This window comes from Rutidosis leptorrhynchoides, chromosome 5, assembly GCF_046630445.1.
Source record: "Rutidosis leptorrhynchoides isolate AG116_Rl617_1_P2 chromosome 5, CSIRO_AGI_Rlap_v1, whole genome shotgun sequence".
NCBI lineage: Eukaryota > Viridiplantae > Streptophyta > Magnoliopsida > Asterales > Asteraceae > Rutidosis > Rutidosis leptorrhynchoides.
Window position 1 is genome coordinate 429,011,256 of NC_092337.1, and position 17,921 is coordinate 429,029,176.

The window sequence follows — 17,921 nt, forward strand, 5'->3', positions numbered from 1 at the left end:
TATATATATATAATATATATATAATTAATATAATTAATTATATATTATATTATATTTATATACATAGTTAACTTGTAATTTTTAGTCCGTTGCGTCGAGCGTTAAGAGTTGACTCTAGTCCCGGTTCCGGATTTTCGAACGTCCTTGCGTACAATTTAATATCTTGTACTTTGCGTTTTGAATCTTGTACTTCTGTGATTTCGAGACGTTTCTTATCAATAATTGGAACCTTTTTGATTGTCTTTTGTACTTTTGAGCTTTTTGGTCGTTTGCGTCTTCAATTCGTCGAATCTGTCTTTTGTCTTCACCTTTTATTATTTAAACGAATATCACTTGTAAATAGAACAATTGCAACTAAAAGCTTGTCTTTCTTGAGGAATAATGCTATGAAATATATGTTCGTTTTTAGCATTATCAAATATTCCCACACTTGAGCGTTGCTTGTCCTCAAGCAATATCGTCTTGAAATACTAGAATCACTTTTTTATTCTTCACACTTTGTACATCAGTGATTTCTATACGGCGGTATAAACAATGGTAGTAACGATATGGTTTACAGTCCCACATGACTATAAAAATTTAGATCCATTAAGGAAATTGGATCTTTATGAAAACATTTGATCTTTTGAAAATTAAATCTAGTTTTTACCCTAGATAAGTTTTCCGGAATAACCCTTTACCGGTGTTTGCAAAATATTTTTGTGGGTTTGGTGGGTTTCAGATTTGAAAATTTTAGCTCAAAACTTGCGGTTTTGTGTCACCCACTTGCTAACCTTGTATTTGGAAAGCAACACGTCCAGTTTACTTGTTCCGTATATTACCTTTCGGCAAACTACCGTCCGGTTGTAAAGGAAAGCGTTGAACAAGCAACTGTTTAAGGCAATGTCCCGTGACATGCTTTTGATTATGGTCTATAACGTGTCGGACGCAATTACTATCCTTGGTAGGAGCAATAGTAAAGCTCACCCTTATAATTTGTCGGTCTGGCACAAGGTCCTGTCTTTGACCATGCTATGCAACCACCGTTCTTACGGTTGACACCCGATTTAGTTCAGGTGACCTAATGAATTCCAGGTGAATTCCTAGGATTTTACGTTCAATCGTAATGAACGCATTGAAAATAGGGTTTTCAGAAAACAAATCGGTTTGTAATTTTGATCAAAATATTTTCTCGTTCAAGCTCGAGTTTAGATATCATTGAATTCCATGAGTTTGAATTCTCAATCTTTAAGGTCAATCTCTAGGATTGAGTAATATCAGTCTTAAAAGCTGATTTTTAATCTTTAAGGAGATTATCCTTTCTGGGGATCTGATTCATTAGTCTTATCCAGCTAATTTGCACGGTGCCTCCCCATTGTACGAGATAAATCCTTCTCATGGTTAGGATAAATCTGACCACTTGACGACCCTGTTTAATGCTGAGGTCCGTGGATTTCCTGCTGATTTTAGTGATGACTTTTCTAGATTTTTCGTCAACCTACAGCTGGTCTGAACGACAACTTCATGACCTAAATCAAGAAGCGCGTGTCTTTTTCGGAAGACTTTACTTCCTTTTAATGATGGAATTGATTCATCGTGTAGATCCATCTCTTCTTTTCTTTCATTGGGTAAAACAGTTTAGTTTAGTCCAAAGCAAAAGTATTTTCAGTTATTTGTTACAAATATATGTGGCATATGTTTAAAATAACTTGGTAAATTTTCCCACACTTGGCTTTTTATTTTTCTTTTTATCGTCCTCTATTCCATTTTAAATGAATTTTGACGTTTTAGTTTGTTTCTCAATTTATGTCCTTTTTGAGGTAACAATAATTTCGGTGTTAAAGCCTAGTTTTATCGTTCATAAATATGTATAAACATGATTTGAATTCATTTAATTGAAAAATTTTACTAGAATTGGGTAGTCAGTATATAAGACTAGGGCTGTTCTTTTTTATCAGAGAGCACTAGATTCTAATACAACTACTGCTTTACTAGTATTTTTAATGGTAACCAAGTGTATAAAGTAAAAATTTTAAAATCCGAAAGAATTTAACCCCTTCCCACACTTAAGATCTTGCAATGCCCTCATTTGCAAGAAATCAGTAACAATTTAAATTATTGAGGGTGATTTGTGTGAAAATGATTAAATTTTTACCAAAGTTTCCAAATATATTGGCGTTTGTTTGCTGAATGATAAATGGTGCACATCATTTGTTCATTCCGTCTTGTTGTTATTTCACATATATTTTGCATCTTGTCGTCAAAATTACTTGCTTTTGCTGAACTTAATGCCAGTCTTTGAAAACGCGTTGTTTTACCCTGTTGTGTACATAAGATAAACTGCAAACATATATACATATTTTTGAAGTTTGGTTTATTACCCCACATTCAAAAATTATTAAAATCTAAGAATAAAAGTTAGAAATTATAAAAATGATTACAATATTAACAAAAATATTAAATATATCAATAATTACAAATTACAAAATAAAAATAAAAATAAATAAACTAAGGATGATATTGGTACCAATAGGGGTTCCACGCATAACCATAAGTGCTATAGAATGCCTCGGCAGGGTCATACGTAGGATATGGTGGCTGCATCTCTATCGACCAAGGAGGGAAGATGGGTTTCGGTGTAGGAATATAGTTTCTACCTATATGTTGGCAATGCGCTATGATCTGGTTCTGATGAACTTGCCAATCTTCAAATGCTCTCTGTCTAGCATTTTCGTATTCCTGAGAAGCTATAAACCTATGCATTTCTTGCATCTCATTCCCCCCTCCTACATTACCTTGTTCCTGGTTTCTCTCTACCTGTGGATGTCTACCATTGTATCGTACTGCGGCGTTATTTCGCCGCTTCAACACTTTCGCACCATGGTATACATTTAAACCTATAGTGTCGCGGGGTTCTGGCTCTTCTACTAATAATCCCCCCCGACTTATATCCACACCGAGATATTCACCAATCAAAGTAATAAAAATACCACCTCCTATTATGCTATGTGGACGCATCCCTCGAACCATAGCTGATAAATAATAACCCACACAATATGGTATACTTACAGCGCTGTGTGGGTCTCGAATACACATATGGTAAAACAAATCTTGTTCATTTACCTTTTCTTTGTTTTTACCCCTTTGTGTAATCGAATTAGCTAAAAACCTATGTATTACTCTTAATTCGGCTCTATCTATATCCAAATAAGAGTAGTTTCCCCCTTTGAAACGGTGGTGGCTTGTCATTTGACTCCACACACCGTGTGTATCAAAATTCTCATCTATTTTCCTACCGTTTAGTATCAATCCTCTACAATCGGCAGACGCTAATTCCTCAGGCGTATATATACGTAAAGCCTGAGCCATGTCCAGTAAAGACATGTGGCGCATCGAACCGCCTAACAAAAATCTAATAAAAGAACGATCGGTTAAACTAGCTACCCGATCATTCAACTCTATACTACATAACAACTCTTCACACCATACTTTATATACAGGTCTGCGTATGGTGAATAAACATATCCAGTCATTAAAAGAAGAATTACCATACCTCTGTACCAGTAATTCCCTAATTGGCCCGGCCAATTCTACAGCTTCCAAGGGTCCCCATTCTATGACCCTCGGTACCTCAACAACCTTGGAGTGAAGAGTATGCAAACCCCGTTGATATTTTGGATAATCTATCCAAAGTCTGTCAAATCGCAGGTTCGGGTGCAACTGTTCCAAGTGCATATCTGAAAAGGTCATGACTGGATGAGGTACATCCTGCTTGTAGTAGTTATCTACCTCCTGTTGTTCCAAGTTCTCAGCAGGAGCATGGCGGGCTTGGGATGAAGATTCACCCCTTTCATTCTGCAAAACACATCAAACACAAATTTTGTGCATCCAAATATGCATTAGTGTCAACAAAATCATCAATCAAAATAATTACAATGACATTATCAATTTATATCAAACTTAAGCTTATTTTCACATTTTTATCAAATCTACACTTTTTCAAATAAGCATATACGAAAATTTTCGCCAAGTTCATAAGCATTCAACTCAAATAACATGTCAAAATAATCATTACTAGCAAATAAACAAGTCTCAAATGGCATTATCTTTCAAAAATCAAGTTCATGAATTTTGGACTTGAAAAAGTCCACTTTAATTCTCAAAATCATGTTTAGGCTCAAAGTTTGGATCTTTTAACTACCTAGACATGTTACACTACTCAATTTAGCAACAATTCATGACAAAAATCGGCCATAACCTGTTTATATCAAAAAGCCCCAAATTTGCTCAAGAACACAAACCCTAGATTCTAAAGATTTTGAAGTTTTTGGCTTCAAATGATGTTAACAAGCATCAATCTAGGTTATACATGCATAATATACTAACAATTTAACACTAATTACACTAAAAATTAACAAAATTCAAATTATGAAAATATGCTCAAGAACACACTAAAATTCGGATTTAAAGGTGATTTGGGGTGTAATTGTACCTGTTTTCTTGAGTAATTCTTAGATAAGATCCTCCTCAACATGATTGTAGTGAAAAATTTGAAGATTAACGGTGAAAAATCGAGTTTTTGGGATGATTTTCGTGGGTTTTCTCGGGTTTTTTCGAAGTGCAGTATGTGTGTGTGTGTTATTATGTTCCAGCTCGTTCCTTTTATTTTTTTTTTCTGTATTTTTGTCCCTCCGCGAGTCGCGGAGGTTTTCACTTAAAACTCCGCGAGTCGCGGAGTTTACCCTTTTTTTTTTTTTTTTTTTTTTTTTTTTTTTTTTTAACTTATAAAACAATTAAGAAATTAATTTTAAAATTTTGTTTCCCTTGTTATTTAGGACGAGGTCGTTTCGGATCGATGTCCTAGTCCGTCCCTCGACAAAATTTTAAAATTTGTCTTTTTGTAGCGATTGTTTTAAAAGCTAAGATTTTTGGGTTTTTTCAATGTTTTTGGCATACTTTAAATCAATAAGATTAAAAATAATGATAATAAAAGTTCTCGTCCCTCCCTCGGGTAAAGCAATTTCGGTTCAAAGACCTAGTCTTCAACTTACGACGAATTTTAAAAATCATATTTTTAACTTAATGAGATAAAGTAAATTTTTGTTTTTTAAATTCACACAACATAAATATAAAATTCATAATTAATATTAAAAATTAAAAATTCATACCAAACTTAAAATTTGAAATGCATAAAATTAAAATTTCATATTTTAAAAATTAAAAATTCACACCAAACTTAATTTAAAAATTCATATTATAAATTCATACCAAACTTATATTAATTTTTTAAATATTTACAATTTTAAATATATTGTTTTTATAAAGTTTACAATATTAAATTAAGGTTTAAATATTAATTTTAAAAACATGGTAAAAATAAATTAAAAATCTTTTTGTCTTTTTATCCCACTTTTATCAATCAAATATTATCAAAAATATGCGCCCCTCTTTTCGGTAAAGTAATTTTGGTTCCAAGACCTAATTTAACTCATGACGAATTTTTGAAATATTTTGGGTTGATTGTTTAAAGATATTTATACCTTAAGAATAAACGTTAAATTTCGCAGTGATGTAATAAATTTTTGAATGATATCAATAATTTCGGTCGCCAAACCTAATTTTATTTAATACCAATTTAATACTTTTTAGCGAACAAATTAGCGTTTATTATCAAAAGGTTAAAAATAAAAATAAAAATAAAAACTATACAGACATACCTGTGAAATAGATTTCTTAGTTATATGATCTATTATATTCATAAGATAGTCGGTTTAATTGGTTTTCCATGGCTGCATAGGCGTAACCTCGAGCATTCATTGTCTTTTCTTCTAAACATATGAACGGTCCGTCTCTGCATAAAGTAACAAATTCGGTATTTGAATAGGTTTGATTATTTGAACATTTACCTCCATGTGACCATTTTCCGCATTTGTGACATTTTTCTAGGTGTCGTGCTCTTCTTTTCGCTGCGGATTTTGATTTTCCTTTACCAAATTGTAACTTATTATCTTCGCATCTGGATCCTTTTCTAACTCCGTCCATTCTTTCTCTGATTACTGATACTATTTCACTCGGTAGTATGTCATTATTTCTTTTAGTGATCAAAGCGTGTAGCATTAGACCATGGTTTAGTTCACAGGCAGTCTTCATTTCCTAAAAAAAATAAAAATTCAGAATGGGGGGAGAAGACTAGTTCTTTAGGGTCTGCTAGGGAAAGACCATACGTGTTCCATTTTCGAGAACTACACGAAAACAGACAATCTAACTCTAACAGAAATACATATTATCCTTTAAAGACTTGATTCTCCCCACACTTAGTTAGCTGTGGTATCGAAATTGTGATTAACTTCGTTGTCGACTTCCATCGGACCATGTATGTAATGTTTAACTCTGTGACCATTAACTTTAAATTCAATCCCATTTGAATTTATTAATTCTATCGTTCCGTATGGGAAAACTCTTTTGACTATGAATGGTCCAGACCATCTTGATTTCAATTTTCCAGGAAATAGCTTGAATCGTGAATTGAAAAGAAGAACTCTGTCTCCTTCTTTAAATTCTTTTGAACTTCTGATTCTTTTATCATGCCATTTCTTCGTTCTTTCTTTATAGATTAACGAATTTTCGTATGCTTCATGTCTTAATTCTTCTAATTCGTTTAGTTGACTTAATCGTAGACGTCCAGCTTCATGTAAATCAAGATTACATGTCTTCAAAGCCCAAAATGCTTTGTGTTCAATTTCTACTGGAAGATGACATGCTTTTCCATAAACAAGTCTAAAAGGTGTGGTTCCAATTGGAGTTTTGTAGGCTGTTCTAAAAGCCCAGAGTGCATCCTCCAATTTAATGGACCATTCCTTCGGATTTGATCCTACGGTTTTCTCTAGAATACGTTTTAAAGCTCGGTTGGTATTTTCAACTTGTCCACTTGTTTGTGGATGATATGCGGTGGAGATTTTATGAGTTACTCCATATCTTTTAAGAACTTTCTCAAGTTGATTATTACAGAAATGAGTACCCCGATCACTTATTAAAGCTTTCGGTGTTCCAAACCTTGCAAAAAGACGTTTTAAAAAGTTGACTACAACTCGTGCATCGTTAGTTGGGAGAGCTTGTGCTTCCGCCCATTTAGATACATAATCAATGGCTACGAGTATATATAGATTATTATGAGATTTTGGAAATGGACCCATAAAGTCAATACCCCAAATGTCAAATACTTCACATACTTGGATGACATTTTGTGGCATTTCATCACGTTGACTTATTTTTCCGGCCCTTTGACATGCATCACAGGATTTGCAAAGAAGGTGTGCGTCTTTGTAAATTGTAGGCCAATAGAATCCAGCTTCATAAACTTTTCTTGCTGTTAGTTGAGGCCCATAATGCCCTCCTGTTGGTCCTGTGTGACAATGGTTTAAAATTTTACTAGCTTCATCTCCAAATACACATCGGCGTATTATTCCATCGGGACAACTTTTAAACAGATGTGGATCTTCCCAGAAATAGTGTTTTATATCACTGAAGAATTTCTTTCGTCTTTGGTACGATAATCCTTTTTCAAGGAATCCACAAACTAAGTAGTTTGCATAGTCTGCAAACCATGGGATTTCTTTATAATCTATCTTCAATAGATATTCATCAGGAAAGTTGTCTTGTATGGCCGATTCATTTAGAACTTCTAATTCGGGATTTTCAAGACGAGAAAGATGATCAGCGGCGAGATTTTCTGCTCCTTTTTTATCTCGGATTTCAATATCAAACTCTTGTAAGAGTAAGATCCAACGGATTAATCTTGGTTTAGCATCTTGTTTTGAAAATAGGTATCTAAGAGCAGAATGGTCGGTATAGACCACCGTTTTTGCTAGAACGAGATATGATCGAAATTTGTCAAAAGCAAAGACAATAGCAAGGAGTTCTTTTTCAGTAGTTGTATAGTTCGTTTGTGCTCCTTGTAATGTCTTACTAGCATAATATATAGGTTGAAATCGTTTTTCAATCCTTTGTCCTAAAACGGCTCCCATTGCAAAATCACTTGCATCGCACATTAGTTCAAATGGTAGATTCCAATTTGGTGTTATCATGATCGGTGCATTAGTGAGTTTTTCTTTAAGAATATTAAAAGATTTGATACATTCATCTGAAAAGATGAATGGCGCATCCTTTTCTAGGAGTTTATTCATAGGAGTGGCAATTTTAGAAAAATCTTTTATGAAACGTCGGTAAAAACCGGCATGCCCTAGAAAACTCCTAACTCCTCTAACATTGGTGGGATGTGGAAGTTTAGCAATTACATCTACTTTAGCTCTATCCACTTCAATTCCTTCTTTTGAAATTTTATGTCCAAGAACGATGCCTTCTTTAACCATGAAATGGCATTTCTCCCAATTAAGTACTAGATTTGATTTTTCGCATCTAATTAGCATTCGTTCTAGATTAACTAGACATGATTTAAATGTATTACCGAAGACTGAAAAGTCATCCATGAATACTTCCATGCATTCTTCTATCATGTCGTGAAAAATCGCCATCATACACCTCTGAAAGGTTGCAGGGGCGTTACAAAGTCCAAATGGCATGCGTTTGTAAGCAAAAGTACCATAAGGGCACGTGAATGTGGTTTTCTCTTGGTCTTCGGGTGCTATTGGAATTTGAAAATATCCGGAAAATCCATCTAGAAAACAATAGTAACTATTTCCGGCTAATCTTTCCAACATTTGATCTATGAAAGGTAAGGGAAAGTGATCTTTTCTGGTGGCGTCATTTAATTTTCTATAATCAATACATACACGCCATCCTGTTACAGTCCTAGTAGGAATAAGCTCATTTTTCTCATTTGTAATGACAGTCATGCCACCCTTCTTAGGCACGCATTGAACTGGGCTTACCCATGGACTATCAGAAATTGGATATATCAAACCTGCATCTAGCAGTTTAATAATCTCTTTCTTAACTACATCTTGCATATTAGGATTTAGTCTTCGTTGGCGTTGCACATACGTTTTATGACCTTCTTCCATAAGGATTTTATGTGTGCAATACGAAGGACTTATTCCTTTAATATCATGAATCTTCCATGCAATGGCTGGTTTATGAGCTTTCAACACAGAAATGAGTTGTGATTTCTCATTTTCAGTAAGAGAAGACGATATTATTACAGGTAATTCAGATTCACCATGTAAATAAGCGTATTCCAAATGGTTTGGAAGTGGCTTTAACTCTAATTTCGGAGGTTCTTCTATCGATGATTTATATCGATATCTGTCTTCTTCTTTTAGCATTTGAATTTCTTCTGTTGTTGGTTCATATCCATTGGCTATAAGTGTAGCTAACATTTCAGCTTCATCAATTGGTTCATTTCCTTCTCCTAAAGAACATTCTCCTGTTCCTTGTAATTCTGGAAATTCTTCTAATAATTCTGCATGTGCATCTATAGTTTGAATATAATAACATGTATCATCTGCAGATTGTGGTTGTTGCATTGCTCTATCAACTGAAAAGGTAACACTCTCATCCTCTATACTTAGGGTCAGTTTCTTACCGAACACGTCTATCATTGCTTTAGCCGTGTTTAAGAATGGTCTTCCTAATATGAGAGGAACTTGAGAATCTTCTTCCATGTCTAAAACAACAAAATCTACTGGAAATACTAAAGTACCAACTTTAACTAGCATGTTCTCCATTATCCCTCTAGGATATTTTATTGATCTATCGGCTAGTTGTATGCTTATTCTGGTTGGTTTTAATTCTCCAAGGTCTAGTTTAGCGTATAGTGAATACGGCATTAGATTTATACTAGCACCTAAATCAGCCAATGCTTCTATTGAACTAAGACTACCCAGAAAACATGGAATTGTGAAACTTCCTGGATCAGATAGTTTTTCTGGTATCTTATTCAACAGCACTGCTGAACAATTAGCATTCATAGTAACAGCCGAGAGTTCTTCCATTTTCTTTCTATTCGTGATTAGATCTTTCAAGAATTTAGCATACCTTGGCATTCCTGAAATCACATCAATGAAAGGAAGATTTACATTTATCTGTTTAAACATATCCAAGAATTTGGATTGCTCGGCTTCAAGTTTTTCCTTCTTCATTTTACTCGGGTAAGGAAGTGGTGGTTGGTATGGTTTAACATAAGGTTTATCCTTAACTGTGTTATCTTCATTAACCTTTTCAACTACCGGTTCTTTTTCCTTATCTTGATCAGGTTGTGGTTCTTGTGGAGTAGGAATAGTTTCATCAGAAGTTACAGGTATTTCAGGTGGTTTAAGTGTTGTACCACTTCTTGTGGTAATAGCTTTAGCTGTTTCATTCCGGGGGTTAGCATTTGTATCGCTCGGTAAACTTCCCGGTTTTCTTTCACCTATTAACCTTGCTAGGTTACTCACTTCTTGTTCCAGATTTTGAATAGAAGCTTGTTGATTTCTAAATGCTTGAGCATTTTGTTCATTGGTTTGTTTCTGAGATGTGAAAAACTGCGTTTGAGTTTCAACTAGCTTCGTCATCATATCTTCTAAATTCGGCTTTTTATCATCGGTTTGTTGTGGTGGTTTGTTTTGAAAATTCGGTCTTTGCTGATTGTAAGTATTATTGGATACTTGTTGATTGCTAGGACCTTGTTGGTTGTTGTATGGAATATTTCGGTTATAATTCTGGTTTTGATTGTAAATCGGTCTTGGCGGTTGATAATTATTCTGATAATTATTTCCAGGCCTTTGGTTTATGTATGAAATATTCTCTCTTTGTTCCATTGTTAATTCAATACTGAGACAATCTTTTGTCAAATGTGGTCCTCCACACTGCTCACAACTAATTCGTATAGCATGAATATCCTTAGTCATCTTTTCCATTCGTCTCTCGAAAGCATCTATCTTTGCGGAAATGGAATCTAAGTCATGGCTAGAATCGGCTCTAGCTGCTTTAGATGATCTAATGATATCTTTTTCTTGGTGCCACTCATGTGAGTGGGAAGCAGTATTATCAATAATTTTGTAAGCATCAGTTTCGGTTTTCTTCATAATAGAACCACCAGCTGCTATATCTATGTCTTTTCTTGTAGTGATGTCGCATCCTCGGTAGAATATTTGTACTATTTGACAGGTGTCTAAACCATGTTGCGGACATCCTCTTAGTAACTTTCCATATCTTGTCCACGCCTCATATAGAGTTTCATTTGGCTTCTGTGTGAACGTAACAATTTCTGCTTGAAGTCTTACGGCTTTAGATGCAGGAAAAAATTGTTTAAGAAATTTGTCAACTAAAACATCCCATGTATCGATCGCCCCTTCAGGTAACGATTCCAACCAATCTTTGGCTTCTCCCTTTAAAGTCCAGGGAAATAACATGAGATATATCTGTTCATCCTCCACTTCTCGTATTTTAAATAGTGTGCAGATCCTATTAAAGGTACGTAGATGTTCATTTGGATCTTCCTTCGGCGCACCACTAAATTGGCATTGATTAGTCACCATGTGTAGAATTTGTCCTTTGATTTCATAATCTGGCGCATTAATGTCTGGATGAGTAATTGCGTGACCTTGGCCAGTGCGTTTAGCTCTCATTCGGTCTTCCATACTTAAAGGTTCCAGATTCTCCATAATTGAATTTGTTGAATCGGTATCACTAGATGCTTCAGATTTAATAGTTCGTTCCTCAACAATCTCTGTTTGAATGATTGGTGGTTCCGGAGGAAAGTTTAGTGGTTCAGGATCTATGAACCGTTCCTGAATATTTTCCGGATTCTCAATTGTGAGGTTTGTTTCAAAAACTGGATTATCGGAAATTTGAACTGAAGTACTTGGTCGACTGGATGACGATTCTAAAGAAAAATCAACGGCGGTTATATTTGTTAAACGATGTCTTGATCTAGTTACAGGTGGTGAACGTACAAAAGGTGATGAACGTCTTGCTCGGTGCATTCACTGAATATTCTATTAGTTTTAAAAAGGAAAGAAAAATTATAATAAGTTATCCAATCAATAGACTTTTCTGATTTTGCCCACGTTTCGAATAGCCAAAAGATGCAGCAGAGGGGCAGGATTCGTTTGGTCTCAATATAATTGAGGACTGTTTGGCTCCAATAACCCGGTCCACGTACAAATCCAACTATTACTACGAACCAGAAAATTTTGATGTCTATTAATTTAACCACTCAAAATAAATTTTCGTAATTTTAAGAAATTTAGATAAGAAGTAGAAAAAAAATCTAAGTCCTAAAACTAGAATGGCGAGAAATAAGAAAGAAAAAGATTGCGCGTCGAAAAATGTCGAAAAAGAAAAAATGGTTGAAAAATAAAAGGTGACGGAAAAATAAAAGAAACTTATAAAAACTTAAAAATACCTAACTAATTTAACCTTATTACTACAACTAACTTAAAATTATAATCGCAAATTGATATTACTAATTGGAATGATAATTGATACATAGTAAAAGGTGTAAAAATATTAAAGCTTACAAGGAAAAACTAAATCCCAAATGGAAATAACTTAAAAAGAAACTAAAACTTAAAAAGGCGTCGCAAAATTCTAAAGCACCTAAATCTTAGTCTAAAGAAAAAGCACTTAAGGAATTCTACGGCAAAGCCTAAAAATCTAGGAGTAAAAATAACTATAGCAAAAACTAAGTTTAAAATTAAATATGAGCTAAAAAATACAAATATTACGCTACAACGATTAAAAAGGTACAAATTATAAAAATATACAAAAAGTTGTAAAAAGTACAATTTTTATAAAAATATTATTTTTATATTATTTATTTAATTAAAACTACTAATTTTACAATTTTAATAAAACTAATTAAACAAAATACATAAATATAAAGTAAAAAGTAAAAATAAAACTAAAATTAATAATAATAATAATAATAATAAAGTTAAATAATAATAATAATAAATTATAACCCGTAATCAATGCGAAATTAGGGTTTTTGTCCGTGTGTCAGAAGGCCTCCGCGAGTCGCGGCAAATAAAGAGGAAAACCCCGCGAGTCGCGGGGTTCAGGAATTCAGTTGACAGGTTTTGTTTTTACGCGTTTTCTTTATTTATTTTTTTTTTTTATTATTTTCTGTTTTCTGTTTTTAATTTAAATAAACGATTTTAAAATAAAACTTATATTTTTATAAACTAAAATAGAAATAAAGAAACTTATAAAACTTAAATATTTACAAAATCTTAAAAATACTAATATTTTTGTTTTTCTTTTTATATTTTTCGAATTTTTAAAACGTAATTTTACAAAAATGACTTTTAATAAAAGTAGATAAAAATTTTTTTTTTTTTTTTTTATTAGCGTTGCGCTTCCGGCTTTTAAGATAGAATTTCCCCGGCAGCGGCGCCAAAAATACTTGATGTCAAAGCAGAGGTGTATATAAAATAGTTTATAATTTTAGCAGAAAAATACTATTAAATACGATACAATTTTACACAAGATATTTATTTATTTATAGAATGGATATACTTAAACCTTGCTACAACACTTATAGGCAGTGTACCTAATCGTACAGTAGTGTAGTTTTTAGTAAGTCCGGTTCGTTCCACAGGGAAATCTTTAAGCAAAGCTCAACGCTATATTAGTTTACTTTTATAAAAATACAAATATATATATAAGTGATATTATTATTATAAAGGGGGGTTTTTACCGTTTAATGACCGGTTTGTCGATTTTAAAACTTTAGTCGCAGTTAAAACCTAATGTAAAATATAAAATAAATACAAGACTTTAAATTAAAGCGTAAAGTAAATAACGATAATGAAATTGCGAATAATAAAAATGCGATAAAATTAAATTGCGATAATTAAAAGTACGATAATTAAAAGTGCGATTAAATAAAATAACAATAAATAAAAGTGCGATAATTAGAAGTGCAATTAAATATAAAATAAAGGAAATTAAATATGAAATAAAAGAATTATGCTTATTTAAACTTCCGTAATCATGATGTTTGACGTGTTGGTTTTAGTTTTATGCCCATGGGTTAATTGTCCTTTGTCCTGGATTATTCAATATGTCCGTCTGGTTTTTGTCCATAACAGTCCATCAGTCATAAATATAAATTGCAAGTGTCCTTGTCAAATTATTATTATACCCGAAGATAAATATTCCAACTAATTGGGGATTCGAATTGTAACAAGGTTTTAATACTTTGTTTAATGAATACACCAGGTTATCGACTGCGTGTAAACCAAGGTTTTACTACTTTGTTAACAATTACACCAATTACCCTTGAATGTAATTTCACCCCTGTTTTAATTATTCTAGTGGCTATTAATCCATTCCCGTGTCCGGTTAAATGAACGATTATTCGTACATATAAATACCCTGCCCATCGTGTCCGATCGAGTGTATATGGTAATTTATAGGGACGCCCAATTGTAAATCTTTATATTAACATTAACAAACTTTCATTTAGTTAAACAAATATAAAGCCCATTAATAACCCATAGTCTAGTTTCCACAAGTGTCGTTCTTTTGTCCAAACCCCAATTATGGTACAAAGCCCAATTACCCAATTTTAGTAATTAGCCCAACATCATGATTACTTTGTTTTAAATAAGCATAATAATAACTTAGCTACGAGACATTAATGTAAAAAGGTTGAACATAACTTACAATGATTAAAAATAGCGTAGCGTTACACGGACAGAATTTCGACTTACACCCTTACAACATTCGCTAACATACCCTTATTATTATAATTAAAATTAAAATATAAATTATAAATATAAATATATATTACTTCGTATGAATGAGAAGAAAAAAATGATGATAAATTCGATCAGAATTCGGTTGGCTTTATAGCCAGAAGTGAAATTTGGGGCTCCGCGACTCGCGGCAAAAAGCCCTTCAAACTCCGCGAGTCGCGGAGAGGTATTTACAATTCACTCCCTTGGAGTTTCCTGCTGCCGACGGTTTTTATTATATATATATAATATATATATAATTAATATAATTAATTATATATTATATTATATTTATATACATAGTTAACTTGTAATTTTTAGTCCGTTGCGTCGAGCGTTAAGAGTTGACTCTAGTCCCGGTTCCGGATTTTCGAACGTCCTTGCGTACAATTTAATATCTTGTACTTTGCGTTTTGAATCTTGTACTTCTGTGATTTCGAGACGTTTCTTATCAATAATTGGAACCTTTTTGATTGTCTTTTGTACTTTTGAGCTTTTTGGTCGTTTGCGTCTTCAATTCGTCGAATCTGTCTTTTGTCTTCACCTTTTATTATTTAAACGAATATCACTTGTAAATAGAACAATTGCAACTAAAAGCTTGTCTTTCTTGAGGAATAATGCTATGAAATATATGTTCGTTTTTAGCATTATCATGTTAAGCGGAAGGAAATATGGTGGCATGGAAAATATTCTTCCTCTGATTTTCGATAAAAGATAAACTTTTTATCCTAATTTAGATTCAGCATTTTTTTTAATTTTTTTTATTTTATATATTCTAACGACCTGAATTTCCATCACATGGGTGGAGGTATATCTAATTGGAGAACAAATGGGTGGGAAGTTGGGTCTGGCATAATGTTCTAATGGGGAAGGGGATGACGAATTAACAGAACTTGACAATTTGTTGTCTTTGGTTTCTTTATGTGTTGATAGCAGGGACACGTGCATATGGAACATGGATAAAAGTGGAGAATTCAATACCAAAAGCTTGGCGACTGCGATTAATGAGAAGATAATAGCATGGGCGCGAACAAAGTGGAGAAACTCGACGAGATAAGCTTCTTCCGCAAAAGGTTAAAATTTTAATATGGAGAGCAAAAAGAAGACTGCTACCGGCAAGAGTGGATCTTGATAGAAAAGGTATTAATTTTAATTTGGTTAGGTGCCCAATGTGTGACGGTGCTATTGAAACGATTGAGCATACTCTAATATTTTTGTCAGTACGCAATGAATATTTGGGAGCATGTGTATAAGTGCTAGGAGTATGGAAATGTGATCAATATAATATGCGTTCAATGGGGAGGGATGGAGAAGGAAATCGAGCATGCTCAATCAAAAGTTCTTGGGGCAAAAATGCTTGAGCGATCCGGTGCTTTTTCATGATATACAGGTTAAAAGTTTTTGAATGGATATTGAGAAAGTAAAAGAAGGTTTGATAAATCTGGGAATGAATGAGACGATAACTTGATGACCAAGAATTTGAGTATATAGTATGTGTGAAGAAATCTTAGAAATTAACTCAAGGGAAATTGTTTTGGACGTGTAAGGGAGTCATCCAAAGAGCAGCCTGATTGAGTAGTCTTGCTCCTATATTGTGATGTAATATAGGAGTTAAGACAATGAACGTTAATGCACACAAGTTCATTCAATATTCATAAGCAGGACGAACTCATCAAATTTTAATGGTGGATATATCAACACTTTAGAAAATATGTTTACATAGTGATTTTGTTTCTCATTTGTCTAGATTTTCTCTGATTTCGATAAGTTAAGTTATTTAAAGCCGAGCTGCAACATGTAATGCAAATACTTCACAGCCTGCATCTTTAGAGGCGGATTTTCTAATCTCTATTTAGCAAAGACAAATATTTGTATGCTAATCATTTTATGTTTAGATTTAATATTGTTACGTTTATTCTTTTTAATGTTAGTATGCTTCTAATGCCCCGTTTAAAAAGACAAATGTGTGCTTCATGTTAATTGTTTCCGGAAAAGCTAATGGTCTTATTGATGGTTATCAATGTGTAAAAACTTATATTTCTTTGCAAATTCAACTCTAAACTAATATCTAATATCTATTAGTACTACAAACTAAACGACATTAATAGATTAATATTATATTTTCTTTTACTTTGTAATCAAACGAACATATTATATATAAAACTACTCTACTGGAACCATCACATTTTCTTTAACGTTCATACAAAAGTGCCCGCGAAATTGCGGGCCTTAAGCTAGTTATATCATAATAAGTTATTAATAATACATTTTTAGAATCATGTATGATAAAATACCAGCGAATGTGCGGGTTATAAACTAGTTGTTAGTAACAATAATTATCAATTAATGTAAGTTACATATAACTGTTTTAATCTCATTACACATAATGTAAAATTATATGTATTTGATACGATAAGCGATTGAGATCAGTTACATGATTTTGAAAAATGAAAAGACACTAAGTTTGGTAGTAATAATATTTGGACATAAGTAAATGTATTTTCATAATGCAAAATAAGTGTCCATGATTTCTCAAATTACATAACGAGAAAGTAATCAATTCAATTATTTACAATTTACTATTAAGAATTATGAATCACATAGTTAATAAACATTTCCCTTTAGTTTTCAAAATAAAATAAAACTTTAAACGACTAGCAAAGATCTCATGAATATTTATAATCACAAAAAGTTTTGACATAAAACAAGACAATAACACATGTTATACTTATTTGTCATCAAAATCAAAGGCAAATCTTAATTCAGATAACTTGATAAGCGTTATAGCAATTATCTTAAAATCAAACAAAAACAGTTAGAGATGTCAAACAAAACTTTAGTACATCTCAAACACAATAAGTAACACATACCATGCTCGATTACTTTGGTTTTCAAAACGGCTTCGTATTTTTGTTGAAACAGAGAACAATATCACCAATCATAAGCATTAGGTGCATTTCATAGACTAATTAGATAAAATACAATATTCGGATCATACTCATATAATCATCCGAAAATTCACATATAACTCAAGAGTATCTATGAACTTTGTGCTTACCCAATTATAAATATATAAACATAATTTGGATTATAAAATATGAGATATATTTGCTCTAATACCACATGTTAGACATATATTCAATAACATCATATAATTCATAATATCATCATAAAGATTAATACATCATAAAACTTACGAGAGTAGAGGGATGATGATGAAGATGCCATGAGAATAACAATGAGTGGAATATTTAATCTTCT